We start from the raw sequence: 17,746 nt of genomic DNA, 5'->3' as shown, positions 1-17,746 counted from the left end.
CTCGAGCCTCGCGCTGGGCACCCAGGGCTGCGGGACCAGCCGGCTCCAGGCCGCGGGCGGCGGGCTTGGGGACACGACTGTGGAGCGTCTGGAGGTGTCTCTGACCTCTGCCACCCGTCTTCAGCCCGAATCCCGGGCACAGGTTCCTGTGTTCCGCCCTTCTCCGCTCCCTGGAGGTAACAGGTACCATCCGAACCGTCAGTCACTGAAAGGGGTCCATGGCTGCACATGAAGTGAACCTCCCTTGTCCACTCAGCCTCCCGTCTGGACTTTGCCTTGAAAAGCGCTTGCGCGCAGGTCTGGGCGCCACCGCCAGCCCAACTCCCTGACTCTCCTTATTCTTCAGGGTCTGGAGAGAGGTGCACCCCAGCTGATTCTAGGGAAGTTACTTAGGGCCTCACTAAGTTGCTAAGCTGGCTTTGAACTCACAATCCATGATCCTCCTGCCTCAGCCTCCCTGGAATTACAGGTGTTTTTTCACTGCCACCAGCTGACCTGTTTCAACTGGAGGAGTAGGGACCAGAAGAAAACTGTGACTGCAAAGTTTGTCTTGTCTCATCTGAGGCAGGGACCACCAGAAGACACTGGTTAGCTGCAGAATGAACTAAGCCCTCCCTGGGGACAGGAGGTACTTTTGTAATGCAAACCATGCCCCATATTTCTCCTATAGTATAACTCCCAAATCTCTCTGTAGCCTTGACCTCCCTGGGAACCTCAGCCCTCCCAATTCCAGTGTCTCCTGGACATGGCCTTGAGACCTGTGCCTCAATCCCCCAGCAGGTGAAGCCCTAACTTGTTAGCTGGGCATGGGGGCTGGCCAGGTTCTGGGCTCCCTACATTTCTGGCTCAGTTGCCCTCCCTCCCCATACAGCCATTTACCAGCCTGGTTGGTGGACGTGTTCTATCACCCAGACACCTAGAAAGAGTTCTCTGGAATAAACTCTTACAGGGAACGCTGTCTGGCAAAGTTCACACACATACACTCCTGGGGTAAATATGCCTGCCAGGCAAAAACTAAGATGCCTTTAGGGAGCAAGACTCCCTCTTCCAGTCCAGTTGTGTGCAGTAGAAAAACAATGGCCATTAGATGGTGAATAGGTGGCTTGCATTTTATTTATGATTCAGTTTTCGATAGCTCTGTGTAGACTCACTCATTTTTTTGGGGCTTTACTTATCTATAAAAAGAACGGGTTATTCTGGGGGACCACTAGGAGCCTGGCAGGCTTTCAAATGCCAGGGTTCTCTGGCACCTGCAGTCAAATGTGCATCCACCAAAGACTCCCGGAGTTCTATCACTTCAGGTCAGGATACTTCCTATCGAATCACTCTCTCCATCCCCAAGCCAGGTAGAAACAACCACAAGGAGGAAGCAGTGGTCTGTCATTCCAACCAGCAGTTTCTTTTCAATTCATGAAAACTTGGGGGAAATCCTGCTGTGTGTATGTTTGAAAGGGGGTGGAGGACTTAGAATTGCTTTTTCTTGTGGAGTTTTTCAATGTTTCTGAACCTGGGATTTGCTGTCTTACCATGGGTTTCTGCTCTGACCCCAGTGCTGATCTCTGCCTGGTCCTGGGCCCAGTCAGTGTCTCTTCTCACACCTGTACTCCCAGGGAAGCAGGTAAGAGGCCTTAGCTTTGCCTCCCCTTCACACTGGGCTGAGATGGCCCAGGGCCCTCCTCTGACTGTTCAGACCCTTATTTGGGCTGTTTGTTGCTTTGCTGATATAATTACTGACTCCAAGTAAATGCTACCTTTCCTTGTCTGGCTGAAGCTGCGTCTGGTGGGGAAGGCGTCACGTTGAAGGACTGTGTGGTCCGGAAGGGCCTTTCCCTCAGCCTGGACCACTCACTCCCTGGGGACAGAGCCATCAGCAGAGTAAAGGACAGTGTCCACTCAGTAGTTAATTGAGAGAACTGCCATTTCAATGCTGGTTCTTTGGCTAGAATTTGAGTCTACAGGGCTGGGAAGGGGGTGTCGGTATAGCTTTGGGACCTCTGCTATAACCTGGATTCAAGGGAACATGCTGACCCACTGGGATTTCTGAAGGCCACTGCTTGTTGGTGGATCTTTGCCAAATGCCCACACCTTGACAAAATAGGGTGGGGAGGTAATAGGGGCTCTTTGCTGGATGCTGTCATTCAGAACTTAGAGAATCCTGACCCTTCAAGACAGGGTTCTTGCAGATGAGAGAGCTGGGGCTCAGGTCAGAACCTATAACCTTGCTGACAAGCAGGGCTGAAAGGATCTCACCCAGGCCCGAGGCCTGCCCCTAGTACTGAGGGGACTAGAGTAGGAATGCACATAAGGAAGTCCAGAAGCCCAGCTGTCTAAGTGTGTCCATGTCATTAGACAAGCTTGCTAAGAGTCCTCAGGAGTCCTTCTACATCCTGTGCACGTGTGCGCGCACACACACACACATGCAACCTTTGTAGCTAGAAAACCAGTCTCCAGTTTAGGACTCAAACTCCTTGTGAAAAACCAGCCTCTACCTCAGAGCAAAGCCTGTCCAAGGGAGGGACATCACCTTTGTCCTTGGAAAGACCCACAGAGCACTCCTAGGCACATTCCCACCCTGCTAAGTTGTTTATCTACAAATAACAGGAGAGATCTGCTGCCCCAGGTGTCCCTGACTCAGTCAGGCTAGGTGGGGATCCATAGCAACCCCCTAGCAGCCACCAATCAGCATGAGACAGAGAAATACCTGGGATGCCAGATGACCCTCCCAGTAGTTTATGGTGTTGGGAAACCATGTAGTTCAGCACGAACACCCCTTTTGGCTTAAACCAATCAGTTCAAACGAATCCCCCTCTTGTAATAACCAATCCCCCCTACCCAACTTGTTCCCGCCAGTGAATGTGCTAATCATGTTTTAGAGTTGTTATTTGATTTTCCCGCGGTGTCTGATGATTTGCTATGATGTATGTGGGGGTCCCTGCCTTCTCCAAAGAGTGTATAAAACTGCTGCAAACCCTGGGCTCGGGCCTCTCAGAGTCACCAGTTGCTGTGTGTGCGCGCGGGGGACCAAGCTAGCTTGCAATAAACACCTCTTTGCTGCTTACATAGATCTTGGTCTCTGGTGGTCTTTTGGGGGTCCCGAATTCGAGCATAACACTTGGGGATTTGCCTTAAGGAGTGGCGGTGGGGCAGACACAGTGTCTAGCTAGACTCTAGTCCCAATTCTCCACTCACCTCCTCTTCCTCCCCTTCCAACTCCGGCCCACGCTGGGAAGTGTCTCCCCACTCAGTCTGCTCATGTCTCCCCACCCACAGCCATCCCCAGGAACCCCATGGAAAGAACAGGCCCTGGAAGCAGGTTCAGGGAGTCCAGAGGTCTGGGTGCTGAGATGCAGCCCATCAGCAGTCGTCTGAGCCAGGCATGGTGGCGCACACCTGTCATGCCAGCTACTCAAGAGGCAAAGCAGGAGGATCCCAAACATGAGGCCTGCCTCAAAATAGAGCAGGACTCTGTCTCAAAGAAAAAAGGGGGGAAGGGGCTAGCAAGGATGGTGGAATGTGATGGACATCATTATCTAAAGTACATGTATGAAGATACGAACTGCTGAACATACTTTATGTACAACCAGATAAATGAAAAATTGTGCTCCATATGTGTAATAAGAATTCTAATGCATTCCACTGTCATTTATTTTTAAAAATCAATAAAAAATAAATTTAAAAAAAAGAAAAAAGGAGTAGTAGTATGGACTTGAATGGACAGGTCCTGCTGGCCCTGTAGGGAAAGGGCAGCACCAGGGAGTGGCCTTCAGAAACCCTCTTTCTTCTTGTGTCTAAAGCAGCAATGCAGGGCTGGAGATGTGGCTCAAGTGGTAGTGCGCTCCCTGGCATGTGTGCGGCCCGGGTTCGATCCTCAACACCACATACAAAGATGTTGTGTATGCCAAAAACTAAAAAATAAATATTAAAGCAGCAATACAGCTCTGACAAAGGCCATGGCCTTGGTGCCCTCTGTCTTCGGGTTTCCCCTCCCAGTGCCCACTTCCCGTCCTGCTGTCTCTTCTGTGCTTTAGGTCACATGCTTACTTCTCCAAAGGCCCACATATATTCCAAGCAGTCACCTGTATTGGAAGGATTCTAGGCTCATGGCCCAGGTTCGAATCTTGATCTGCCACACCCAGAACATAGGGGACAGGTAGTCAGTGTCCTCCTCTCCGGCTTCTTCTGAACTGCACCCAGGCAAAGCCATGAGAGCCCACCCTTCCCCTCTCCATTACTGGGGAGACCAGGGCAGACCTTTTAAGCTGGGTGGTGATGGCCAGGGGAATGTTATTTTCAACTAAAACCTTAGACTGAAAAATAAATATCAGACCATTCTATTGCTATGTGAGTTTACTGCTGATGGATAGAGCCTGTAATCCCAGCAACTCAGGAGGCTGAGACAGGAGAATCACAAGTTCAAGGTCAGCCTGGGCAACTTAGTGAGACCCTGTCTCAAAATAAAAAAACAATAAGGGCTGGGGCTATAATTCAGTGGTAGAGCACCCCTGGGTCTAATCCATGATACTGCAAACAAACAATAATTGTACATATTTGTGGGAAACAGTGTAGAATTTCCAGTAATCGTATGCAATGGGCAATGCTCAGATCATGGTAACACGGCTATCATTTCTTTGCATTGGGAATGTTCAAAGTTCTCTCTATTGGCTATTTTGAAATATTCAAGTGTTTTCACTGTAGTTATCCCACTGTGCTATGGAGCATGACAAGACATTCCTTCTGTCTGCACTGGCAGAATCTTTGCTCTACTGTGATTCGAGGTTAAAGAGGGAGAGGCGCTGGGAACCCCTATTTCAGGACTCAGCTGTGCCCCCATAATTCCATAACTGGGTGTTGGGGACACAGCTTCTCAGCCTCTAACTCAGTCCCACCAACAGAAAGTGAGCAGCACATTTGCAGTTCTGTGCTGGTCCAGGAGGCCGACAGCTTGCTGCCCACCACTGCAAGCTGGAGAATGATAACCAGACCCTGGGCTGCACTCTCCAGGGAGGACATGGGGCCAGAACACAGCTGGAGGTGAGAAGCACGTGTGCCCTCACCCTGTGCCCACCAGTTCCCATGCTTGGGTTCATCTAGATGGTGACCATGCTCGGGGGATGGGGCACATGGACCCACACCCCTCTCGGCTGCTTCCATGGAGAGTTGGAAATAAACCATTCACACACACACACACGCACACACACACACACACACGGATATATGTATATGTATATATAAACACAAGGATTTATAAAGATATATATATATATATGATTTATTTAAAGTATAGATACATATAAATGTATGTATTTGTCCTAGAAAAGAGAGCAAGCGTCCAGACAGGTTTGGGATATCTGATTGAAAAATATTTCTGTTGTTACCAGATGAGGTGGCGCACACCTGTAATCCCAGCTATTTGAGAGGTAATGGTTTTATGGTTTTTGCTTTTGTTAGCATTTGTTGAGAGCCACAGCGAGTTGGAATGTCCCCTGGCATTTTGCCAGAAGTAATGGTTGAGAGGTGATGCCAGGGAGCCATTAAGATGATGATAATTAAGTTAAGCTGTGTATAACTGCTGTGACTGGATGATGCAGGATTGAAAGGAGGCAGGAGGATGGCAAGTTTAAGGTCCATCTCAGCAACTTGGCAAGATCATGTCTCAAAATAAAAAATTAAAAGAGCTGGAATAGGGGCTAGGGATGTGGCTCAAGTGGTAGCGCGCTCGCCCGGCATGTGTGAGGCACTGGATTCAATCCTCAGCCCCACATAAAATAAAGATAAAAAAAAAAAAAAGGCCTGGGATGTAGCTCAGTGGTAGAGCACCCTGGGTTCAGTCCCTACCTATTCCTGCAAGTGATGGTATTAGGCCCTGCCCTGATCAAGGGGACAGGACCAGAGAAGTAGAGGTGTCCCTAGGAGACCCCAGATGCCACTGAGGAGAGAAAGAGCAGGGGAGAGGTGGGAAGCACCAGCTCTGTGGGGTCCTGCCCTGTGTAACGGCCCAGATGTGACAGAAATTGGGTACAAATGTGGCTCTAGGTGTTACAGGCCATGTGCCACACAGGTTCATTTGCAAAGTGAGTTCTGTGACCTTCCATATGACTTCTGCCATGTCTTCTCCTCCAAGTGCAATAGCCCAAGGCCATTGTGCTTAGGAAGGGGGAGGCTGAGGCAGCAGAGCTTGGCTATGCCCGGAAGAGAGACCTGACCTTGGGAAGTCAATTCTGCTGTGTACCAGGTGCCATGTGTTGTGTGTCCGGAGACTGTTCTGCGACCTTGGGAGGTAGGCTCCCCTCTGTGCCCTGTGTGTTACAGCAGCACTCCACACAATGGCTCAGTGTGGTGCCACGTTATGTGTACCCTCAGTTCTGAAAGTGGAGGGGACAACACTTTTTTGTGGACAGCTGCTGGGTTCTTAGAGGTCAAGGTTTTAGGTAGAACATAAGTTAATCTAAGTGATTATTTGATTAGTGAGGTAATGGTTTTATGGTTTTTGCTTTTGTTAGCATTTGTTGAGAGCCACAGCGAGTTGGAATGTCCCCTGGCATTTTGCCAGAAGTAATGGTTGAGAGGTGATGCCAGGGAGCCATTAAGATGATGATAATTAAGTTAAGCTGTGTATAACTGCTGTGACTGGATGATGCCGGATTGAAACAGGCTGTGTATTCAGTTGTTTATTAGACCCCTGCTGTTCGGCAATAGGGAGGCTCCTGCTGCCTCTGGCGCCCACTACTTTTGAGCTCTCACGGGGATTCCTGGAGAGTTTGTGTTGATTGGTGAAGTGCCAGTGGAGGGAGTTCCGGTTGGTGTGTGGTGTTTCTGGTTGGTGGGTGGTGTTCGCAGGAGTTGGGAAATAAAGTTTGTTCCTGCTTGAGTGGCTCGTTTTTTGTGTGCCCAGCCAGACTGCGGCAAGCATTTAAAGGAGTTTCTTCCCCATGGCTTCAAGCCACCAAGACACAGTCCCTTAATGTCCTAAACCCTTCTGCTGAAGGATTTGGGTTCTGTATGTCATGCTGCTTCCGAAACTTTCCTTCTTAGCAATTTACAGAAGCCCTAGAAACAGAAAAGGGTTTATAGTCACTATGGCAAGGGGTCACAGCCTCCTGACACATGGCACACAGGGGAGTCCACTTCCCGAGGTCACAGGAGAGCCTCCTGACACACAGGGCTCACAGGGGAGCCCATCTCCTCAGGTACAAGGAAAGATGCCACCAACCCACACTCTATAGGACCCAGGAAGAATGTGTTTCTGGTCTGGGCACTCAGAGGGGATCTGGCTGTCCCCACCAGGAATCTCAAGCAGCCCTGAAGACAGAGCTCTGTTGGTGCTCTGTGTGAGATAGAGAAACACCTCCTCAATCCCAACCTCCTTTTATTTAAAATCAAACAAGTGGCTACCAAGCTGATAGAATGAATAGTAAATGTTCCATTCTATATTTTTGTTAGGAAAGTGAAAAATTAGAGCAGAGAGAGGGAGAGGGCAGACACCCGAGAAGAACAAGGCTTGAGCAGAGATGAGACCTGGAGGAAAAGGCCAAGCTGTCCCCAAGCGACCCACATCCAGGCACTTTGCTGATGGTCCTCCAGATCTTCCCTCTACCTGGATGCTAGCATACACAGGCCCAGGACTGCAAAGGTCCTCCAGGAAGAAGGTCCAGGGACATGGCGACATTGGTGGGTGCCATTGATTCTGTTGCAGGGACCCATCTTGAAGTTCATTTGATGATTTGTTCACTCTTTCTCTAATGAGGAAAATGTGTCGGCACCCTGCTAGGTGATGATGGTGATCCTATTGACCTGTTGGTGATGTGAGGGTTAGTAAGGAGGTGGGATGCTAGGTGATGATGGTGATCCTATTGACCTGTTGGTGATGTGAGGGTTAGTAAGGAGGTGGAGTGCTAGGTGATGATGGTGATCCTATTGACCTGTTGGTGATGTCAGGGGTTAGTAAGGGGGTGGGATGCTAGGTGATGATGGTGATCCTATTGACCTGTTGGTGATGTGAGGGTTAGTAAGGAGGTGGAGTGCTAGGTGATGATGGTGATCCTATTGACCTGTTGGTGATGTCAGGGGTTAGTAAGGGGGTGGGATGCTAGGTGATAATGGTGATCTTGGTGACCTGTTGGTGATGTTAGTAGTTCGTAAGGAGGTGGAGTGCTAGGTGCTGAAGGTGATCCTGGGGACATGTTGGTGATATGAGGGGTTAGTAAGGGAGTGGAGTGCTAGGTGCTAAAGGTGATCTTGGTGACATGTTGGTAATGTGAGGGTTAGTAAGGAGGTGGAGTGCTAGGTGATAATGGTGATCTTGGTGACATGTTGGTGATGTCAGGGGTTAGTAAGGGGGTGGGATGCTAGGTGATAATGGTGATCTTGGTGACCTGTTGGTGATGTTAGTAGTTCGTAAGGAGGTGGAGTGCTAGGTGCTGAAGGTGATCCTGGGGACATGTTGGTGATATGAGGGGTTAGTAAGGGAGTGGAGTGCTAGGTGCTGAAGGTGATCTTGGTGACATGTTGGTAATGTGAGGGTTAGTAAGGAGGTGGAGTGCTAGGTGATAATGGTGATCTTGGTGACATGTTGGTGATGTCAGGGGTTAGTAAGGGGGTGGGATGCTAGGTGATAATGGTGATCTTGGTGACCTGTTGGTGATGTTAGTAGTTCGTAAGGAGGTGGAGTGCTAGGTGCTGAAGGTGATCCTGGGGACATGTTGGTGATATGAGGGGTTAGTAAGGGAGTGGAGTGCTAGGTGCTGAAGGTGATCTTGGTGACATGTTGGTGATGTGAGGGTTAGTAAGGAGGTGGAGTGCTAGGTGATAATGGTGATCTTGGTGACATGTTGGTGATGTCAGGGGTTAGTAAGGGGGTGGAATGCTAGGTGATAATGGTGATCTTGGTGACCTGTTGGTGATGTGAGGGGTTAGTAAAGGGGTGGAGTGCTAGGTGCTGATGGTAATCCAGGGGACCTGTTGGTGATGTTAGGGATTAGTAAGGGGGTGGAGTATTAGGTGCTGATGGTGATCCTGATGACCTGTTGGTGATGTTAGTTGATCAATAAGGTGGTATAATGCAACCCCGTAACACAGCAGTGTCACAGGTTTTCTTCAAATTACTTTTAAGCCAAATGAACAATTGAGTAATTTATAGGAAACCACTATGTGCATTAACCCTGAGAATAAGCAGGTACAATCAAAGGTAGCCACTTAATAAATATGACAGGAAATACATTTGATGGACTAACTCCTCCTAGAGTTACTGAGGTTCCTGTGCAGGTAGGATTTATGACCTGGGAATTTCAATGTGTTTCAGAAGAGAGATCTCTCTGGTAGCACAGGCACACTCAGGAAAACTCTGACCGCCACTGACCCCAACACCCATGTTAACACAGATGACTTACGAATGAAGGCCCTGAATAGGATGGCCACCAGGACAGTCCCCGTGGGGGCCAACTAGTGTCACAAACTCCCCCACCTGATGTGGAGAAGGAGTTGAACATGTGACTGGCCTTGAGTGCAGAAGGTGGTCCCCAGCTTCCAGGCACACATGGAAGTAGCCCTGTTTCCTTGGTGCTTCTCAAAGAGAGTGTTTTGGGCTTAAGCCTTATGTCACTGACAGCCCTGTTAGGTAACAGGCAGGCACTGGCAGGGCTTTTAAAGCTGTGTGGCATGTTCACAACTGAAAGCACAGGAGCCAGGCGTGGTGCCCCAAGCCGAAAAATCTCAGCAACTCAGGAGGATGAGGCATGGGGATTCAAGTTTGAGACTAGATAGGCAAGTTAGTGAGCCCTGTCTCAAAGAAAAAGGAATAAGGGCTGGGGATTAGCTCAGCAGTCAAGCACTCCTGGGTTCAATCCCCAGTGCCAACATATAAATAAATAAAGTTTACAACACAATAGGAATGCTCATCCTTAAGGTACTTACCCCCCCTCCCCCCACCCCTTGAATTCAATCAAGGTCACCAGCATCCCCTCACCTCCAGACTAGCATGATCCCATATGCCCTTTTCCTGGTCCCAGGGTCCATTTCCATGTGACATCTCTAAACATCACCATACACCTGTCAGATTTGAACTCATTGTCCCCCCATGTCTGCATCAACCACACTCTCATGCCCTCACTGAGTGTTGCCCTATAAGAATAGCCAAACAGTTCGTATCTAAAGTCTTACCTCTGCAGTTAAAGACGAGACTTTTCTCTTTTTCTTTCTTTTTCTTTTTTTTTTTTTTGGTGTGTGTGTGGTTCTGGGGATGGAACCAGGGCCTCACACGGGCCAGGCAAGAGCTCTACAACCAAGCGAGGCCCCTAGCCCAAGACTGGACTTTCTGTATATTGACCACAATTCCCAGCTTCTTACCTATTATGAAAATGCACCTAATAAATGTTTGCGAATGAAGAAAAGACAACAGCAGGACATTTGCAGCACAGAAGGACTTTCTTTTTTCTGATGTAAAGAAAGATTTAATGATGTCAGTGAACCAAGACAGTGCTTTAAAAGTGTCAGAATGGGGCTGGGGATGTGGCTCAAGCGGTAGCGCACTCGCCTGGCATGCGTGCAGCCCGGGTTCGATCCTCAGCACCACATACAAAACAAAGATGTTGTGTCCGCCAATAACAAAAAAATTCTCTCTCTCACTCTCTCTTTAAAAAAAATAATAAATAAATAAAAATGTCAGAATGGTTCGCAGCTGATTGTGACCAGTTACCAGTCCTGTGTGTTTTCTTGAATTCTGCCCCCAGCTAATACCCACGGGCCAAGTTAGGAACCCATTTTACACCTTGTCCTGGTCAAGTGGCCCCTCAAGGGGCTGGTGGGGAGGCAGCGGGCCCACCCTGCCTTTCCCTTTGAGGTGCTACCTGTGGCTTCTCTCTGCTCTCAGGTGGGTGGGCATCCTCTCCATCTGACAGGTTTGCTGGGAAAGCGTCTGAGATAACACATGCAAACAGCCAAGCATCATGCAATTCCCATTATTTCCTCTCTTCTCCGAGGCAAAACTGGCTATCTGGAGAGTCTGGCTCAGCTGAGCTGAAGCTGCCCCCTCCCCAGCTGCCTCAGCTGTCTTCAGGAATTCTGCAGCTGTCCCTCCCTTGCCCTCAGCTGGTCCAGTGACTCAGAAATCTCCTTCCTTTCCCACCTTGCAACTCTCCTCTCTCAATTCTGCAACCCTTTCTGTAACTAATATACAGAAAGTCCAGGTGTCTGTTGCAGGCCCACTGGCTGAAGCAAGGGAGAAACAAAGTCGAGGGGTCAGAGTCCATCACAACTGGTGATCATTCTGCTAGGCAGGTCCATTCATGTATTCACAACTGAGGGAGCCAGAATCCAAGAGAAGCCTGTCCAGGGCCATGTGTTTGGGCCCCAGGTTGCTCCTTCTCTTTGTTGAGAACAGAACCCAGGGCCTCATGCCTGCTACTCTAGCTCTGTACTCTGCCATTTAGCTCCACTCCAGGGCTGGACCCCAGCTTCTTAACCAAGAAACAGTACCCCCAGCACTAGGTGTGTTCATCCTGTGTTCATCAGGACACTTCAGTACAATGGAATTGGTTAGGAACGGATTAGACAGGACAAGTGTTCCTTCCACGGAGGGGGGGTTCTCCCAGGGAACACTGGGGGTCACCAAGTGTTCTTTGTCAGATGAGATCTTTTCCCTGGCCCTGCCCTTCCCAGGCACACTGTCTGGGTCAGAGCCTCTGCTGGTCCATGGTGCCAAGGCCTGCAGCAGCTGGGGCCCCACCCTAGGCCTGACTAGGGACATTCCTCCTCTACTCTCTCATCTGGCTTCCGCTCAAAAGGACAGCTGAAGAATTGGTCCTTCCAGGGCTCCCTGACTATTTTTATGTGACCATCTGCTATGGAGACCAGGCCTGGCAGGCAGCAACAAGCCCAAGGAATGCCAGAGCAGGTGCCATGCCTGGACAGCTGTGGACACCCAGACCTGCCTTGGACCGTGGATCTGGGGACCTGGAAATGGGGATGTGAGAAGGGTCCTTCTACCCAGCCCATCCTGGGGCGGTGTGGGGGCCTTGCTTCTGCTCCAGGTCGAGAACGTGCTGGGGTCTAGGTGTGGGGTGCATGGAGCACAGGGCGTGTAGATCACTGTGGCCAGCTTGTCTGGGAAACCAACCTGCTGCTGACCTCACTGCCACTACAAGGAAGAGCCTTGCAAGGAAAGTCCAGGCACAGAAATCCTCGGCTTGGGTCAGGTGACAAGATGCAGTGAACCAAGCCTGGTGCAGGAAGGGCAGTGTGTCACGGGAAGGTAGGAGTCACAGAGTGGAAGAAAGGGATGTGCTCCAACCTTTCTGGGAGAAGGAAGCACTAAGGAAAATACAATTAATTCTAGAAAATTAAACCAGACAAATTAGAACCTCGAATAATGCAGCTCCAGTATCCAGCACCCAACTACACGGAGAAGCTTTTTCTCAAATGGATCTTAGCACTGTACCCTTTTCCTAAAAAAGAAAACAGCTGGGCATGGCTGGGCATGCCTGTAATCCTAGCTACTTCGAGGGAGAGGCAGGAGGGTTATAAATTCAAAGCCAGCTCCAGCAACTTAGCGAGACCCTGTCTCAAAATAAAAAATAAAAAGGGCTGAGGGTGTGACTCAGTGGTGGAACATCACTGGCTTCAATCCCCAGTACCAAAATAGCAACAAAGACAGAACAAAGGAACAAAGGGTGTGTTTGAGTCAGATTTATAATAAATATTTTTGTTTGCCATTTTCCAGGAAGAAATGGGAAAATAAGCTGGTCAGATATTCTGAAGACAGTGTATTGAATTGCTCTTCCTTTTTTTTCTCCTTAGCATAAGAACTGAAACCTGTTTATTTCCCCAAATTGGCACCACACTCCCTTCCATGCTCCTTCCTGCTCCACTAGGGCATCGAGCTCTGGATCTCAGTGTCCAGAGGAAGAGTGGCCCTGGGGGCTGTAACCCTGGTTTGGCCCCAGAAATTTCCAGGCCTCTAGGCTTTCTTGAATGTTGATCTTAAGTGTATTGTTTTCAACCTATGATTGTATTTTATAATTTAAAATTTATTTTTTTTTAATTTCAAGGAGGACTTTTTGATTTGCTTTTGAAATGGGGTTTCCCTGTGCTGTCCAGGCTGGTCTTGAACTGCTGGACTCAGGGAGCCTCCCACCTCAGCCTCTGAGTGGTGAGGACCGAGGTGCAGGTCACCAACCCAGCTTAGAGGAGTTATCTTGAACATATGTGATCCAACAGGGCTCAGAAACTCTCTCTGGGTCCCCAGAATCACCCTCCCCCAGGACGTAGGAGTTGAAAACATACTCTAAGCCTCTATGTGCAGGTGACACAGCCCTGAAGACCTGCTCTGGAAGGGACTCTGCCTCCTGCCCTCTGACCCTGGGCAGGGCCACCAGGCACCCCACACGGCTGCCACAGCAAAACCACTGCAGCCCCAGGGGCGAGCTGAGGGTGGTGAGCAGCAGGAGCCAGTCCTGGTCCCTGGGTCCTGACTCTGGCTCCTCCAGTGGGGACTCCATGAGCACCTGACACCCTGTGTCACCGCCTCTCCTCTTGAGCCATCCAGAGTGGCTGCTTTGCGTGCCTGGAGCCTGTCTAGAGCTGGTGCTTGGAGAAAGGAAAAGGGCTGCAGCCCTGGCCTGCTCAGGAGCAGATGCAGAGGGCCCTGCGCCTTGGTCCTCCTCTCAGTCTCTCTGCTTCTGTTTGGTTTTGGTCCACATGTTTGTCATGTCTGTTAGGCTCTAGTGGCCAGGGCATGGGTACTGCCTGGATCTGCCAAGTTAAGTGGCACGTGGCAGAGTGCAATAGGGTATCAGCAGGTCCTCAAAGAAGGGCGCTTGTCTAACTTGAAGAAATAGAGAGGTGCTTTTCAGGGACTGGTGACTCACAATGCTTCAAAATCACTCCCAGCCAAGACGCGAGAACAAGCCTCTGGGGTGAGTTGGCTGTTGCCAAAGGACTCTACAGAACTCCCACCCCAAACACAGTGACCTGGACGATGTGGGCGGGCTTCTAGTTCTTGCTGCTGCTCTGCTGATGGCTGTCTGGTGTAGCCGTACTGTGGACGTGGCTCCAGGCTGTGGTCAGGCTCATTCCTGGTCACGAGCTTCACTGGGGCATGCTCTTGTTATGATGGTCATGAGAGCACACAAAGGCAGACAGAAGGTGCAAGGCAAAGTTCAAGTGGTGTCTGCTCACATGCAGCCTGACACCCCAGGTGAGGGAACACCTGGGCGCCAGCCCCCTGTAAGGCCACCTGTGACAGGAAGGAGAAGGACCCAGTCCATTCCAGGAGCTAAGAGGAGCAGGGCCAGGTGTGGTGGAACCTGCCTGTTGTCCTGGAGATTCAGGAAGTTGAGGTAGGAGGATGTCAAGTTCAAGGCCAGGCTTAGGAATTTGGCAAGACCCTGTCTCTAAATAAAACATAGAAAGTCTGGGTGTATAGTGGTAATACACCTCTGGGTTCAGTAACGAGAACTCAGAAAAAAAGTCAAGAAATAACATAGGGGGGCTGGGGATGTGGCTCAAGCGGTAGCGCGCTCGCCTGGCATGCATGTGGCCGGGGTTCGATCCTCAGCACCACGTACAAAGATGTTGTGTCTGCCGAAAACTAAAAAATAAAATATTAAAATTCTCTCTCTCTTTAAAAAAAAAAAAGAAATAACACAGGAAATAAATATTTTAATCAATAAAAGTATAATGTAATTTCTTTTTCTTTCTTTCTTTTCTTTTCTTTTTTTTTTTTTTTTTTTTTGGTACCAGGTATTGAGCCCAGTGGCTCTCAACCACCAAACTGCATCCCCTTCTTAAGTTTAAAAAAAATTTTTTTTATTTTTTTAAAGAGAGAGAGAGAGAGAGAGAGAGAGAGAATTTTAATATTTATTTTTTAGTTTTCGGCAGACACAACATCATTTTTATGTGGTGCTGAGGATCGAACCTGGGCCGCACACATGCCAGGCGAGTGCGCTACTGCTTGAGCCACATCCCCAGCCCAAGTTTAAAAAATTTTTAAAAATATTTATTTATGTATCTTTAGTTTTATAGGTGGATACATTAGTTTGTTTTTATGTGGTGCCGAGGATCGAACCCAGTGCCTCATGCATGCTAAGCAAGTAGTCTACCACTGAGCCACCACCCCAGCCCCAAATTTTTTAATTTTGAGACAGGTTCTCACTAAATTGCTTAGGGCCTCGCTCAGTTGCTAAGGCTGGCTTTGAACTCGTGATCCTCCTTCCTCAGCAGCACCCCCCACCCCACTGCTGAGATTCACTTTTTTTCTTCTTGTCCTGCTGGGAATGGAGCCTGCCATGAACCTGCTGAGAGGACTCTGTCACTGAGCCACCCTCCCTCCTGCTCAAGGTCCTGAGAGTGACTCTGCAAAGCCTGATGGTATCCTTCCTGCCACTCTGGGGGTGAATTGGCCCTGACTACTGCCCCGGAGGCCCAGCTGGTCACCCTGGCCCATCAGGTGTTCAGGTGCTCCTCAGGGGACATCTGGTAGTAAGTAACACGTTTCTGAGAAATTTCAGATTTACATATTTTGTTGCATTATCCAGTGGCTATTTATTTATTTATTTTTCAGAGTGGAAAGTAGAGGCTTTATTAAAGGACAGCAGAAAAGACTTCTCGGGAGGAAGAAGGGGACCAAGAGATGGAATCTGTGGAAGTGCAGTTGTTTCCCCTTTTTATAGTTCTTTCAGTGATGGAATGTAGGTGGGAAGGCCCGAAAGGTGGGGCACAGGTGGGGCAAAGAAGTAATCTTCATTAACATTTCTTTGGGATGGGCTCTGGGCCTTGGGCTTTTCTGGGAATTCATTAAATTCCAAGAGTTGTTCTGCTTTTCCCAGAATTCCTTCTTAACATGGCCTCCATTTTGGATCTTACTCAATATTAGACCTGATTTACCTACCTACACTGACAACCTAACTTTAAATCTGGCTTCATTCCCCCCTCTAATTTTGGGAACTTTTTACTGCTGTAAGGAAAGGGGGCGAAGATCGTTCTGGCTTCTTCAGGCTGGAAGGGGACGATGTTGGGCAAGCAGTTTGGAGTCCCCCTTTAAAAATCGGGTCTATCGAGTGGTCCATGATAGAAGTCCGATTGAGAATAGGCTGGAGGGCCATTTGAGTGATGGGTGGTCTCGGTGTAGAATCTTGGTGGGACCTCCAATATGTTACCGCTGTTGACCGGTGACGAGTCCTTGCTTCCCCAATGTTGAAGAATAACACCAGAGAAGCACGCCGAGGCAAGGTCAGAGTGGAAAGTAGAGGCTTTATTAAAGGACAGCAGAAAAGACTTCTCCTGGAGGAAGAAGGGGACCCAAGAGATGGAATCCGACCAGTGGCAATTTAAATAAGGCAATTTAGACCGTGACCCTCCACAGGCCTGGCTGAGGGCCCAGGGACAGCCACAGCCCGGTCTGCAGAGAATGGTTCTTGAAGTCCAGGAAAGAGGGTGTTCTTCTCCACTGCTGCCAGGCTGTGGCAGATCCCAGAGCCTGTCCTGATGACCCTCATGTCTGCCTCAGGGCCTGCTCAGTCTGCTTCCTTAGCAGATCCAGGGTGGGCAGGACCTGGCAGCCTGTGGGTGTGTGCCCTTGCTCCTGTGGAGAGCTCCTCTTCAGCATTCCCCCCCCCCACAGTGCCGGGGGCTGCAAGGAGATAAAAACATGTCACACAAGGAGCATTCCATTTAGGGGTGGGGTCTGTTCAGGGTGCTGTAGAGGAGAGCCCGTGCTCAGTCCCATGAGAGGATTCTGCACACTGGCCCATGTGGCCAAGAAGACCAAGGCTGCAGCCCGGTGGTGGTGAGAGGCCGCAGCCAGTGTGACCCCGCATTAAAGGTGCCACCTGGGAAATAGAGAGGATTTCTTTCTATTACTCAAATGAATGGAAGTTTCAGGAATCTAGACATTTGACTTTAAAAAAAAAACTAGCAAATCTGTACCCAAGTGGAATGAGCTTCCTTTACAAGGCTCACTCCTGAGTGTGCAGGCCGACAGCTGCAGACCACCAGGGTCCTGACTACTCAGCGTCTCTGCTGAGCACACCTTAGCCTCTGACTCTGCTGAGGTCACATCCCAGTGCCCTCACTTGCCACATTTTATTCTTTGAGAGGTGATTTTTTTTTTTCTAAAGCAAATTACAATTTGGAGTGAATCCTGGTGAATTAGGTAAAGAAACAAGTTGAAGCAACTTGTGGACTTTTATTTTGTTTGTAGATCTTACTATAATCCTGAGACAAGTGTTGGTATGAGGCTCAAAGGACAGCCCACCTTAATGGTCTTGCCATGTCGCCTTCTGAGGGATCATGACCATGACGAGAAGCGGTATTAGTTAGCTTTCAGTCACTATGACAAAAAAAACCTGAGAAAATCCACTTAAAGGGGGGAGATTTACCTTGGCTTATGGTTTGGGAAGCTTTGGTCTGTGGTTGCTTGGCCCTGTTGCTCTGGGCCTGTGGTGAGGCAGCAGGTCTCAGCATGGAGCCCGTGGAGTGGAGGGTCCTTCCTGTTCCTGGTGGCCAGGAAGGTGAGGTGTGTGTGTGGGGGGGTGCCAAGCACAAGACACCCTTCTAGGCCAAACCCCAGCAGAGGTCCTCTCTCTGGCCCCACCTCCTGCAGACAGTTTCCACTCCTCCCTGTCCCCCTCCACAAGCCCACCTCTGAGCTTCTTCAAGACTCTTCAAGACTCCTGCCTTTCAGGGACAGTCCAGAGCCAATCTACAGCATAGCCCAGGGCTGGCACTGCGAGGCCACAGCCTCTGTGTGGTGGGC

Source organism: Marmota monax, unplaced genomic scaffold (assembly GCF_021218885.2).
Source record: "Marmota monax isolate L192 unplaced genomic scaffold, Marmota_monax_Labrador192_F-V1.1 WCK01_AAM20220418_F8-fsc00254, whole genome shotgun sequence".
NCBI lineage: Eukaryota > Metazoa > Chordata > Mammalia > Rodentia > Sciuridae > Marmota > Marmota monax.
Note: the sequence above shows the minus strand (reverse complement) of the source record.